Genomic DNA, 13,582 nt, shown 5'->3' with positions numbered 1-13,582 from the left:
GAAACGCTTTTCACAGGAAGTGTCTCCCTTTGAAAATGAATCAGCATGTACAAGTTCATATGGTTTTACTCCTTAGGAACAGATGTTACAGGAAAGTAGGTTAAGCTTTAGATCCAGACTAGTCTCTGCAGGACTATAATTTGCTGTGATAAACAGAAAGATGGAAATGCAAACCAACAGGGGCATTCCAAATTTAACATCCCTTCTGTTCCGGCTGAGCCACTTGCAGATACACTTTGTGACCACAGTAATCAAAACCAACACAGAAATCTCACTTAATCACTAAAAGATTGCTAGTCTTGTCTAAAGCTGTAAACATGCAGTCCAACAGAGGCTGAAATTTGTAAATATTACAGATAGATGCTTATCGTCCAACATTGTAATTTTTTGTCTATGGAACATGTTTATAAGAATACATGCTTATAAGAATATTTGAGGAACCCATAAATGTCACACAAAGCCAGGAATGGGCAAAAGCTTACAGACACATTCCATGAAGACTGAAACAATCTTTAATTAGTTACCAAGAGAAGGCTGACAATTTTAAATTGCTTTTGAAAATGGGGAGAAGAAAAAAAAAAAAAAAGGAAAAATTTGTTCTTACCTCAAATCACTACTCAGTTCTGCTTGGTACCTCCAGCAGACTTTTGGAGCATGCTGGATCAAGGCCGCCAGCCAGCCTTGAAAAATTCTCTCATTCACTTGCATTTGTTTTTAGGCCAATAAGCTATGATTAGTTTTTCATTATCATAATTAATGTAGTATGGATTAATTAGTTGATTTAGACACCTGAGCAGTAATTTTTTTACTTGACTGTAGCAGGATATGCACAGCATATCTCACCTCCAGAGAGCTTTTGTATTTAATACTTGTCTTGGTTTCTGTAACTTTTCTGACATCCCTTCCAAGCAGCCAAGTCTTAGGGGAAGAAAAGTCATTTCACTAGACAGAAGCACTAGAGAAGAAATAGCATAAGCCTTCTACAATGCAAAAGTAACTTGAAAAGAATGTAGAGGAAAAAAGGGCTCCAATCAGTGCATTCTACACAGTTTTACAGCAAGATTTTGCAATGTCTAGATACCAGAAGGCATAGATTGGTATCATCCCTGAGCCAACGCTATGGTCCAGGTGAAGGAAACTTATCTACTAAAACATATCACATTCAAAACCTGACAAGAATCAGCCCTGGGCAGCAGCCTGCGGTTGATGTCAGAAGCCACCTCTGGAGACCCTCTAGTCCAACCCCCACTGCTCAGAGTCACACGCCACAGGCTGCTGCCCAGGGCTGATTCCTGTCAGGTTTTGAATGTCTCTGAGGATGGAAACTGCAGCCTCTCTCAGCAAGCTGTTCCAGTTCTCAACTTCCCTCACAATAAAAAAAGTGTTTTCTTATGTTCACGAAGAATTTCTTGTGTTTGTTTTAGTTTGTGTATGAGAGGAGCCAGGGTCCTTCTTCCTTACACCCCCATCAGATAGCTATAAACACTGGTAAGATCTGCACTGACTTCTCCAGACAAAAAAATCCCAGGTGTCTCAGCCATATATTGAGATGCTCTATAACCAGCACTATTAACAATTAATAAAATTGAAATAAATGATCATCTTAATATTGAACCTATATTTAAATATGTGTTAAATCAGGACCGAGGACTCACTAAATACAAACTGCTTTTGTAGAGCAGGGTGTTCCCAAAGAGGAAGTAAACAACTTTTAAAAAAAGTCACTACCCCAAAGAAAATACAAATCACAATGGTAAATATCCAAGTCTATTTCAGAGAAATTCTATTTCTAGGATTATTTTGTGATTGCTCCCTTCAGATTTAAAAGAAATATGTTTTCATTTGAAATGTCCTCCAAATAGGAATAAGATGTTGAAAGCAGCAGTGTGCAGACTCATTCCAAACCTCACATCAAGAGAGCAGCACAGGAGCTTCCACAGCAGCAGCTGTGAAGCACAGTACAGGACTCTGCTGTCACCTCCACACCCAGGAAGAATTTTAAGCCTATGACATGCCTGTTTTTTACATTATCTGAGATTTACGGCCAAAGGCTATGCTTACATAAGGAATAATGGCAGGCAAAAGAAGTGGATCTGCAGGGCCAGACAGCTGGTGCTGAGGGCCTGACATTTTCAGGAAACACGTTTTGAGGTTTTTGTTCAGCCTAGCTCTACGATGGACCTTCTTGGTGGAAAGTATTATGTGCACTCCTGCAGCTCTTCTTTCTGTTTAACTTGATTTGAAAGGAATCCACTGTAACTGATGCACGACTGCACCAAAACATGGGATGTGAAACAAAGTGCTGCAAGTGCAGATCATCAGATTTGTTTCACAAACTAAAAAGTTAACGCAGATGAAGTCAGTGTCAATGAGTATTTTTAATAACATACAAAGTAGCAGGGTGTGGTACAGAACTTCTGACCCTTTGCTTGTAGTATTATCCCTATTCAAAAGAAGAGATATCAAAGCAAAAGAGCCTCAGTGTATGCTTTGTGTGTCTCCAGAATTAGGCACAAAAAGGGTCTTCTGTAGTGCTGACAAGAGTGGTTTTATAAATAAAAGAACATGGTAGATCTCTTAAATAATATATCGCCTATAAATGAATACAGATGTTTTCACTTACCATTATTTTTCTCAGAAATAATACAAAAATAATGCTTTTTTGGAGGAAAAAAAAAATCTTGATAGAAATTTGTGTAGTCCTTTATTCAATCCCCGGCATATGATACCTAGTAATCCCTTTGTAAATTTATGGCAATTATTCCTTAGCAACTTCTTTAACATTTAGAGCTTTTCCTTGACACATGCAAAATAAATGCCATCTACTTTCTGCAAAGCATAAACAACCATCGAATTACTTTGAATTACAGTGAAAAGACTGCAATTATCATTTAATCATGCTTAATTATATGGGTAATGTACCTCCAGCAAGCGCTACAGAAACTGAGAAACGGATACTTCATTACAGTTACAAAAACGGTTTTAAATCTAACAAACAGAATATTGTCTGTCATGAAGTGCTGCACTACTACCATATCCAGAGGCATCTAACTGATTTTACTATTCAGAGTAACTTGCACTGTGTGTGAGTTACTCTTGGGGATTTAACTGCTTTCCAGCCCTTCAGCCTGAACAAGGCCTGTGGTTTACAAGTTTGCAAGAAAACAGAAAAATGGGATCTATATCATTAAAATACAATTTGAAGTCTAATATCTCCAGCTTCAAGCGTTCCACTTACTTATCTACATTTAGGCTTTCTTTCTCCCTGCCCCGCCTCCCCTTTTTTTTAATTACATAAAAAATTAATTACAAGCTTTTTAAAAATCATAGAATAGAATTATAGAATGGTTTGGCTTGGAAGGAATGTTAAGATCATCTAATTCCAACACCCCTGCCACAGGCAGGGACACCTCATGCTATACCAGGTTCCTCCAAGCCCCGTCCAACCTGGCCTTTAAACAATGCCAAGGATGGAGCATTCACAACTTCCTCAGACAACCTCTTCCAATACCTCACCATTCTTGCAGTAAAAAATTTCTTCCTATGACTAAGGACCTAGCACCACCTTTTTTATAATGTCATCATCACCAAGAACATTGTATAATACATAGAAAAGCTGATGATGGAAGAACTGTGCTTTCCTCTAAGGGTTTTGCAAACCAAGGATTCTATGCTGCTGTTGTAGAATATCATCTTCTCCACAGCACTTAGCTCTTCTTCCCAAAGGTAACGGATTTGGCAATCTGAGAATCAAGACTTATATTTCATAGGAGTTGGGATATGAACAGAATTGATTTATGTGAGGCAAGTGCTCTGGGCAGGTCTGGGTATGTTAAATAGGATTGCAGATTCATTTTCAGAAGCTTGCTGGAAACACAGTCTGCAGTGATTTATAGGGGTCTTATCAATTGCTAAATCACTTATTTGACTTTGTAGAACAAACGTTAGTACATTTTTCCTTTACTTACTTTTTTCTTCTCATCTATAACATGCTAGCAAAGCCCTAGAGCTAAAATTATCAATATTCGTAAAAAAAAATTTCTACATAAAAACCCATTCCTAAGTTGGTACCTAAGACATCAGCTAAGCCCTCTGATAATGTAAATGAGGAGCATCCCATAGGTAACATACAGTTGATGCTCTTCTGATTTAATACTGGCAAACGACACACATATAGATCTTTAGCCTATTTAATACTACCCATTGCAGAACAAGCAATCTTGAAAAGCAAATGTCAAAGGAAAAAAATTATGCTACATACATCTGTTTTTAAAATATCACCGTAAATTTCTGAAAAAAAGAAACTTATTCAGCTGTTATTTGCCCAGCTGTACACTAATATAAACTATTTTACTTTTGCTCCTGATGAAGTCCAAGGCAAAGATGCCCAATGGCTGAGATTTTGTCTAATTTTTTTTGCACAGTCCTGTGGGATAGATTTTACTTGTTCATTCAAAGGCAGTCCTGACTACAAAAGGGGTTGAGAATTTACCTAGCATGGCATTATGCACAGCTCCAAGCCCTGTGTTTACCAGCTACAACACTAAATGAGAGAGAAAATGAGATAAAACAGGTGTCAAGTTAAAAATTGCTTTTCAGATCCAAGAACAGGCAAGTTGATGGGACCGCTGAAGTAAATCAAAGTTTTTTCACTGACCTCAGTGCAAGTTCTGTTATTTAAATTTTATTCAGCCCAGAACACCAGCCCTTCTGGCCTCAATATCACCAAAATAATGACAAGCTATTACAAAAGCAGTCAGATGAGAAGATCAAACACACACTTTTAATTAAATGCTATTTAGCGTCCTATAGTTCAAGAAAGTAGTTTTCCTGCTAATGATTTATTTAAATTCTGTTTAATACTATGCTTCATCTGCTTTTGTTTTCTTTTTTGATCTTAGGCCATTATTTACCTTACAAACATTTCATGCCGGCCTAGTATTCTCCAGAGCTGTGAATCATGCTACTTTATCTTCGTCAGAGGCATTCATTCTTTCTTTTTTATTGATGTTCTACCTCCTCAAGGTACCTGATCTTTGTCCCTTTATTGATGCCTCATTGCATGCCTTTTTGTCCATAGTCGAACAGATTTCTTGAAGACAGTGCAACACAGAGTCAAAGCAAGACATCTAAGAAATACTGAGAAAGACACAGGGCAGAGGTTATGGAGTGCAGCTAAAAGCATGTTGGCCCTGGGGAGACTGAAAACGGCCTGGCACACTGATTAGCATGTGGAGAAGAAACAAGGAAAAGCAAAGAAGGATCATGTGTAAGATTAAGTAAAAATACAGACAGTAAGAAAGACAATCCCCTGGCAAAGTGAAAACTGAAGCAGAACCAAACAAACAGAACGAATTAAAAGAAACGTGACTAAATGCCTAGTATCTTATATGCCAAAAAGTACTGTTAAACATTGAAAATGGACCTAGTTCTGTTCACGTGATGCTGTTATTTCATTTATAGCAATATGTCAGAATTCATCTACTCAAGCAAAGAGATGCTAGTCCTCTGACAGGAGAAGCCCTTGCTATTGATAGCAGTTATTGTTCTGTGCAGTGGGGCATCACTATGACCTAGCCTGCTGCTACTTTTCTTCTGCATGATCCTCTGACTTAGTTTAGCTCTAACCTTTAATTTCCTGGTAGACACTTGTGGAAGTGTGGTAACCAGGTGAGGACCTGGGCATAATTCAACCTGTTAGATCCCTTTTCAGTACAAAGCCTTATGAGATTATAAAGATAAGGTGCTTCTCTGAACTAAGAGGGTTAATTTAAATATAGTTTTGGAACTATCAGTTGGATACTTAACTCCTCAAAGAGCCAGATCTTAAGAAATTCATCAGCAGAGGTGTATGGACCTGATTCAAACTCAGTGAGTCAGAGATTTTTCCACTGGCTTCAGTGGACACTGGAACTAACAATACCTGAAGGATCTGACAGTGACATTGCATTAGTAGCCAGACCTAACGAGTTCCTTCTCCTCCAGTACGTAAGACTTCTCGTATGAGAGCATGTCACCAAACAAGGCTGAGTGACATAGAAGAGATTACAGTAGCAGACAGCAACTGGAGAAAGGCCATCCTAAAGCACCGATGTGACACGGCAGGGATGCTGCAAGTAAGACTTTGCTGCAGTCTTGTGACAGTGATATTAGTAGCATGCATGTCTCCCTCAGCTTTCAGTGAGATATCCCTTGACTAGACTTCACATTTCATGTTTCAGAGCTGGAAAGCAGGCATTTCTACATTGTCCCTTATATAGACACATTCTGTCCAGTGAGATAGCAGAATCAGACCAAATTTGTTCTTGATGGCAAGTGATACTTATGAAAACTGTTTTCTCTGGGTTTTTGTTTGTTTGGTTGGGGTTTTGGAGGTGGGTTTTTTGTTGTTTTTGGTATTTTTTTGTTTGGTTTGGGGTTTTGTTGGGGTTTTTTTTGTTTGTTATTGTTTTTTAATGCACAAATAAATATCTAGATATTGTGGACACTGAGACTACTAATATTATCTGCTGTCTGCTTGTCTTGTGTAAATAGCTATCAACACAGAAATAAATGAGCAGAAACAGTTTGTCATTTATTTAAAAAAGGAGCTTGAATAGATTTGTCTTGCTTCTCAGGTTAACTAATGTTGATCATTTTCATTAGAATGTCAGGTTGTGTAGGAGATGTAGTATGTATATGAAATGTCAATTATATTCTTTTGTTTACATGCTTTAACAAATAGCATAGAATCAAAAACCTTGAGTTTTCAGGACTTGAGCACTCTACACACTCAAAAATTGATAACATGTTTTGATTATGTAAGCACTAATGTAAAGGACCTTGAAATGGCAGGTTACTTTGTAAGACTCATTAGCATCTCACCTAGCTTTAGCTTCTGTTTTGTAACAGCTGTTTCACATTGTGGCAGATAGTTCTTTTACAAAAGTAACCTTTATGGAATCACTTTTTTAGTAAATCTAGTATAACTAGGTATCAAAATCAGACCCATCATAGTTTCTTGAGATGATCACTGTTGGACCAGATTAGCATAAATTAGTTCAGCTTTATTTCATATTACTATTGCAAGGTATACTTAGAGGCTTGAGTTAGCTGATTGTTGAAAAGAGATTTTTTTTCCTAAATTTACTTACAAATCTAAAAATACATAATGTTATATGCAGACAGTACTGGAAAAAAAAAAATCCTGTGATTAGAATAAAGATGCTGAATAAAGTCATGGGGATTAGAAATAAAGATTACATTATCAGTGCTATACTGATACTGAGAAATAAGTTGAAATCCTTAATCACGTTTCAATATTGACTGTTTTGCTTTTCCAAAACTGACTGAAAATCAGATGAAAAAGTCTAAAGAATTGGGAAAAAAAGAAAAAAAAAAAGTCTGGGTAATGTATGAGTCAGTCTGATTGTCTTCATTTGGAATGATACTCAATGAAAGCAGAACAGAAATTGCATGAGTGACATCCAGACCTTGAGCTTCAAGAATCCAGTCCATACTGGCCACATCGGATGTCTCCTAGATCTCTACTCTTTAAATCTATTGGGGTATTGCAGACAGTAATTCTGCTCTTTAAAAGCAAAGGGGGGAAAAATACTTGATACTATCTCTGATCCGGTCACATCTTTGCTAGGTGACAGCCCAGCAAACACAGCCTTCTTAATTTTCCAGTTTTAATGCCTTTCTGAATTTTGCAGCATTGCTCACTGCTTTATCTACTTTCCAGCCTCTCTATCTGACTGCCCTGCATGCTGGATGCATTTTGCTTCTGCAGATGCAAGTCCCGATCACCAGTTCTGGAAATTATTTCTGAAAGCGGGAAATTTCTGAAAGGACACACTGATTTATTAGGAGAAATGAGGTCAGGGTAGCTGGAAGGCCTGAAGACAAAGAATAAGATTCATCTTACCCCACTATTGCACTAAAAGCTGTGGTTTCTGGCTCACTGTCAGATCCACTTGGTTGATGAAGATTTGGAAATGTTACAGCTTTGGAAGCAATGCCTGAACTAAAAACCCCAGAATACGGAGTTGTTGACTTCAAGTTTCTGTCTGGATGGAAAAAATCCTGAGCCAGCTCCCAGAGCTTTCCAGATCTTCAGCAGGAGAACATCCGAATCATTAAGACCTGTGAATTATAGTCAGGTTCCTAAAGTTTTCAGTGTAAGCTGCTGTGAAGTCAGGTTTTGTTCTACAGCCCCCCTGCCTTCAGCTGTGAGACAACGCGCTTATCAGGATTAAACCCACCAGCCCCAGAAGTCTGTATTCTCAGCTGGCCTGATGGAAACCAAGCTGGAAAGTTTTTGAATCTTCACTTCACTTTGGCTTTTGAAGTCTACTGAAATAAAAACACAAGAGAAAAAAAGAAAAAAAAAAACAGTTTAAGATTTTTCCAGAGGAAATTCAGGTAACCCTTAACATTAATATAGTCTGCTTAATACCCACAGAAATACAGTGATGATCAAGTACAGTTCTGCACTTCTCTGAAACAATTTACACAGGTGGCACCTTCAGATCAACTATGTTCTGACATGCAAGGTCACCGCCTCCAGACATAATGCACAAGAGAAATATGGACCCCAGTCAGTGAGTCAGAACTCAAATCATGTAGCTATCATCTCACGTAAGTCTTTTTACTTTCTTTTGCTACTCTTTTTCTGCCATGGTTTAGAAAAACACTTCTTCAGGGAAGATACCAATAAAAGACATGATGAAATCTCTTTCCAAATGGACATCCCAGATTTTCTAACAGATATTAAATTTTCCCGTAGCGCTAGTAATAACAACTAACATTATCTTTGATCAAACAAATGAATTATGTTCTTTTGACCCTTGATGGGACTGAAGTCAAAACATGTTATAGCATAATATATATATTTTTCAATGAAACTGAACAGCTTTAAAAATGGAAGCATCAATAAAACTGAGGGAAAAACATCATGGGATAAGCCTCATGACAGTACCATGGTAACACATCTTGCTGTATTGCAGCTGAGTGCTAGGATTACTTTGCAAGGGAAATAGCTTTCATATCCAGACCATTCAATCATATATTAAGTTATACAGCCACTATAGGCAACTGGGGAATACAAATAATAGGAAATGTTTATTATGCCTCTTCTGGTATCCTCAGTTATTAAGCTATTGTTTCAGCAGTAACAATACACAATATGTATATTTTGATTCTCGAATAACTTGTTAGAAATTAGGTTTCACAGTAGTGTTTATGTATTAGTCTGATCAAATGCTGCACTATCTTCTGTGCTTCTTCATGGTATTTATGTATTAAGCTTCTTTTTATTAAGTTTCTTGCTGAAATATGATGTATTAAGTAAAGGCTCCCCATAGTAAATTATGTAGGTTTCTTGGTAATATCACTGCATTACCTTGCTCTGAACGATCTTATGTGCCTCATTAGCATAACATGAATTGCACTTGGGAGTTTAATCTCCAGTCCTATGCTTCTTTATGCACATCTTTTTCTCCCCATAACTTTTCATTACTGCAGGCTAGGAGTTTAGCCTGATCACCAAACAGGAAGGAGAAAACAAATCCTGTTCAAAGATGAATGAATGTAACAGCCTACAGGAATAGTATCTGAATGTTCTCTCGATGATGATAGCAAATAGTGAATGGAATGAAATGTCAAGGCATACCTATATCATTTTGCCTGCCCTGCATACCTAATGACAGGAGGAATGAACCAACACTTGGCCATAGTGCCATAAAAGAATAAGAAGACCCAGATTCCTCCTATGGATTTTGTGAACCTCACTAAGCCACTCAAGTCAGGAACACAGTTCTTCCATGCCTCAGTGTGGGAAAACCAGGCAATTATAGAAAGCAATGTAGATCCTCTGCAGAAACCATTACAACAGAGCCTTTTGTCAGTGTATTACCTTCTACTGCCACTGTGTAAGCATATTTTTTCATATTCATCTTGATATGGTTATATGGACACATTAATTGACACACCTGGCACTAACACAAGCTTATTTAAAAGACAGAATCTCTTTCCTAGAGGCAGAGAAAATTACACTGAAAGAGATTTTGTATAAAAATATTCCTTTATATATTGCTCTGCTTCAAGGGAAGTAATCTTTTTTTTTATGTTTTAAAATAACTTTTAAATGAATTACTCAACCCAAGTGAGTTCAGAGCACTGAGCAGATGGGTCAAATAAATAATGACTTAATTATGGATAGCTTTCATCACTAACCTTAAGATCTGATAGGCTCTTACACCTGCACTTCATAATTAGAGAGAGGAATATATTTGACTTTCAAATGACAGACTGATTCTGCTCAAAAACGGCTCAAGTTGATACAGATATGATTCACCTTCTCTGGTACTAACATGCCTCACTGCAAAGTAGTTTGGATCACATCAGACATGTGATATCAATTTAAAGTGCTTTAAAAAGGTCCCTAAATGCAAATTTATCTCGTAGATCTTAAGATCCTTCAAAGCACAAAGATTTTCCAGGTACATAGCTAGCATTTCTTAAAAGCTTTAAAGGATTTTCATACAAGAAGCCTCCACAGCTTAGAGTTGTTCTACTCTAGCAAGGAGTTATGTCATTTTCAAGAACACCTGTTTAAATATTTATGTAAATGGAAAAACTAATATACTTTAGATATATTTAAGGTGTTTTCTTTTTATACTCATAAATTTACCTTTTCTCTTTTTTAACCTGAAAAAAAGAGAAAGCAAACATGCACCAAAAAGGCAGCTCTGAAACTACTTTGATAGAACACGTCTACCTAGGCAAGAGGAGATGGTCTCCCAGGTGTGAGCAACAGAAGAAAAATATAAAATACCTCTGAAATGCACTCTCTTATTTATTCTAATCACTGAAGCATTTGTTTAGTGCTCATTACTTCATATAAGTTTGTTTTGAAAATGAGGTATACTAAACATATGGTATTTTATCAATGACTCGAGTGATCAGAACTTCTGAAGACTTCTTCCTGACTAAGCCCAAAGCACACAACACACGAGAACAGACAACCTGTGAGCTGTGCGACAACATGGCACTTACTAAATGCACAGTGTTTCAGAAATGTTTGGTATTACCACGGTGAATGACATGCTAAATAACATAAGAATATTTTGTTTCTGAACTTGTGAAGGGTTAGCCCAAATAAATAAAAACACTCTGAGTTTTTTATTTAAGGTGTGATTTCCTATGAATTCATACCCTAATCTTTAAAATACAATCTCTGCATAAAGAGACTACAACCTGTGTTTTACTGGAAAAATGCAACTTTTGATACTCTTTTGTCATATCACATAGTGATCTCTCCACTACAGCATATGACTGTGGGCCTGTTTAGGGTAATAATGTTTCTGCTAATAGGAGTCTATAAATATTTATATTTGTCTATACACTAGCACTGAAAAGAGAGCTGAGCCAGCACAGAATCTTCTCTTACAGCCCCTCCGGCCACCATCCTACTGCCTTCTGGTCATCAGGCAAATGTAAGAACTCCATAAGAATTTATATATTTAAATGCTACACTTTCTGTAATGGTATATTTTAAACATTTAGATTCAACAGAATATAACTAGGGAGCAGTCCTCTCTCACCCTTTCTAACAATGTCAGGTTATTATCTGTGTTATACCACAAAAGTGAAATGTGTAACCTGCTTCTACTGTTGGATTTATTCATGATTACTTATCAATGTTTTCAGTTATCTATTGATTACATTTCAGCAAGATCCCCATATTCCACTTTGGATTTACAACTGTCTGTCCTTTTAAAAAAGGATTTAAAACATTGCTTTTGAAATACCCTCAATGTCCCAGTCAAATTGAAGTTTGCACTTCTTTACAGTCTAGCAAAGGTTCTGTTATTGTTTTCATAACACCTTGTGTCTCATCCATCTTCCAGCCACATGACAAAAAAAGCAGCACTGTGGATATAGCCAAGTCACAGCCAGTGGGAGCTGCACCAGACCTGCTTCTGTCTTGTATCTGCACCATTAATACCACAGTTATTTCTGTTTGGACTGGGTACCAGGTCAAATTCAAGCTTTTGGTCAAGAACATACAAAACCAGAGAAAAATGCAACTGCTATTTAAATTTACTTAAATAGAATTGCAACCATTTTCACAGGACTGAATTTAATCTAACATCTCAAAACGCGGAAGTTAATTCTAATTTAAATATATGTAATCAGATGCATTTAATTTGATGATGTCCACGTAGTTAATAGAAAATATGCATTACACATCCTGATAACGCTTATTACCTGTATGGTATAGGAAGGCAGAAGGCAGAAAAAAGATACTGGAAAAAGGTGATCTGGAAGTTTTCAGGGAAGTAGCAGAAACATTTATCATGCCACTGACATGCAAACACTTGTCAGATGACTTGGAAACAGCAATTGGGCACTGAGCTAGGCAGACATTGCCTGGTTTTCATCCACTGTGGGGACTTGGAAAGCATGACTGAAAAAAATCACTTGGAGTGTCTAAATGTATTTGGAAAAACTTGAGGAGTATACCAATTCAGTCCAAACCAGAAATCCAAAAGCACAAACCCATGGAAATATCCTAGTAGATGCAAGGGAGGGGAAGCAGAAATATGTGGGCTATTTTACTGGCTGCCTCCTCTGGAAATAAAGTGCAAATAATAGAGTATATGTGAGCAAAGCTAGCTAAGTTGTTTTGCAGGACAATAGACAGTTACAAGACAACAGAATCTCTGGCCACTTAGCATCATAGAATCACACAATCATAGAATGGTTAGGGTTAAGATCATCTAGTTCCAACCCTCCTGCCATCACCAGGGATGCCTCACCCTAGACCATGTCGCCCAAGGCTCTGTCCAACCTGGCCCTGAACACTTCCAGGAATGGAGCATTTACCACTTCTTTGGGCAACCTGTGCCAGTGCCTCACCACCCTTACAGTAAAGAACTTCTTCCTTACATGCTTCCTTACATCATTCAGCAGTGCTCAGCACCAGCAGAATCTAGCTCTTGATTTCCAGATGTTAATACTTTTACCTTTTTGCTTTGGTTCTTTGGGATTATTACTCATCATAGAATCATAGAATAGTTAAGGTTGGAAAGGACCTTAAGATCATCTAGTTCCAACCCACCTGCCATGGGCAGGGACACCTCACACTAAACCATGTCACCCAAGGCTCTGTCCAACCTGGCCTTGAATACCACCAGGGATGGAGCATTCGCAACTTCCTTGGGCAACCCATTCCAGTGCCTCACCACCCTCACAGTAAAGATCATCTTCCTTATGCCTAACCTAAACTTCCCCTATATAAGTTTGAAGCCATTACCCTTGTCCTACCACTACAGTCCCTAACGAAGAGTCCCTCCCCAGCATCCTTATAGGCCCCCTTCAGATACTGGAAGGCTGCTATGAGGTCTCCACGCAGCTTCTCTTCTCCAGGCTGAACAGCCCCAACTTTCTCAGCCTGTCTTCATATGGGAGGTGCTACAGCCCCCTCATCATCCTTGTGGCCCTCCTCTGGACTTGCTCCAACAACTCCATGTCCTTTTCAGGTTGAGGACACCAGAACTGTACACAATACTCCAAGTGAGGTCTCACGAAAGCA

The sequence above is a fragment of the Strigops habroptila genome, chromosome 9 (assembly GCF_004027225.2).
Source record: "Strigops habroptila isolate Jane chromosome 9, bStrHab1.2.pri, whole genome shotgun sequence".
NCBI lineage: Eukaryota > Metazoa > Chordata > Aves > Psittaciformes > Psittacidae > Strigops > Strigops habroptila.
Note: the sequence above shows the minus strand (reverse complement) of the source record.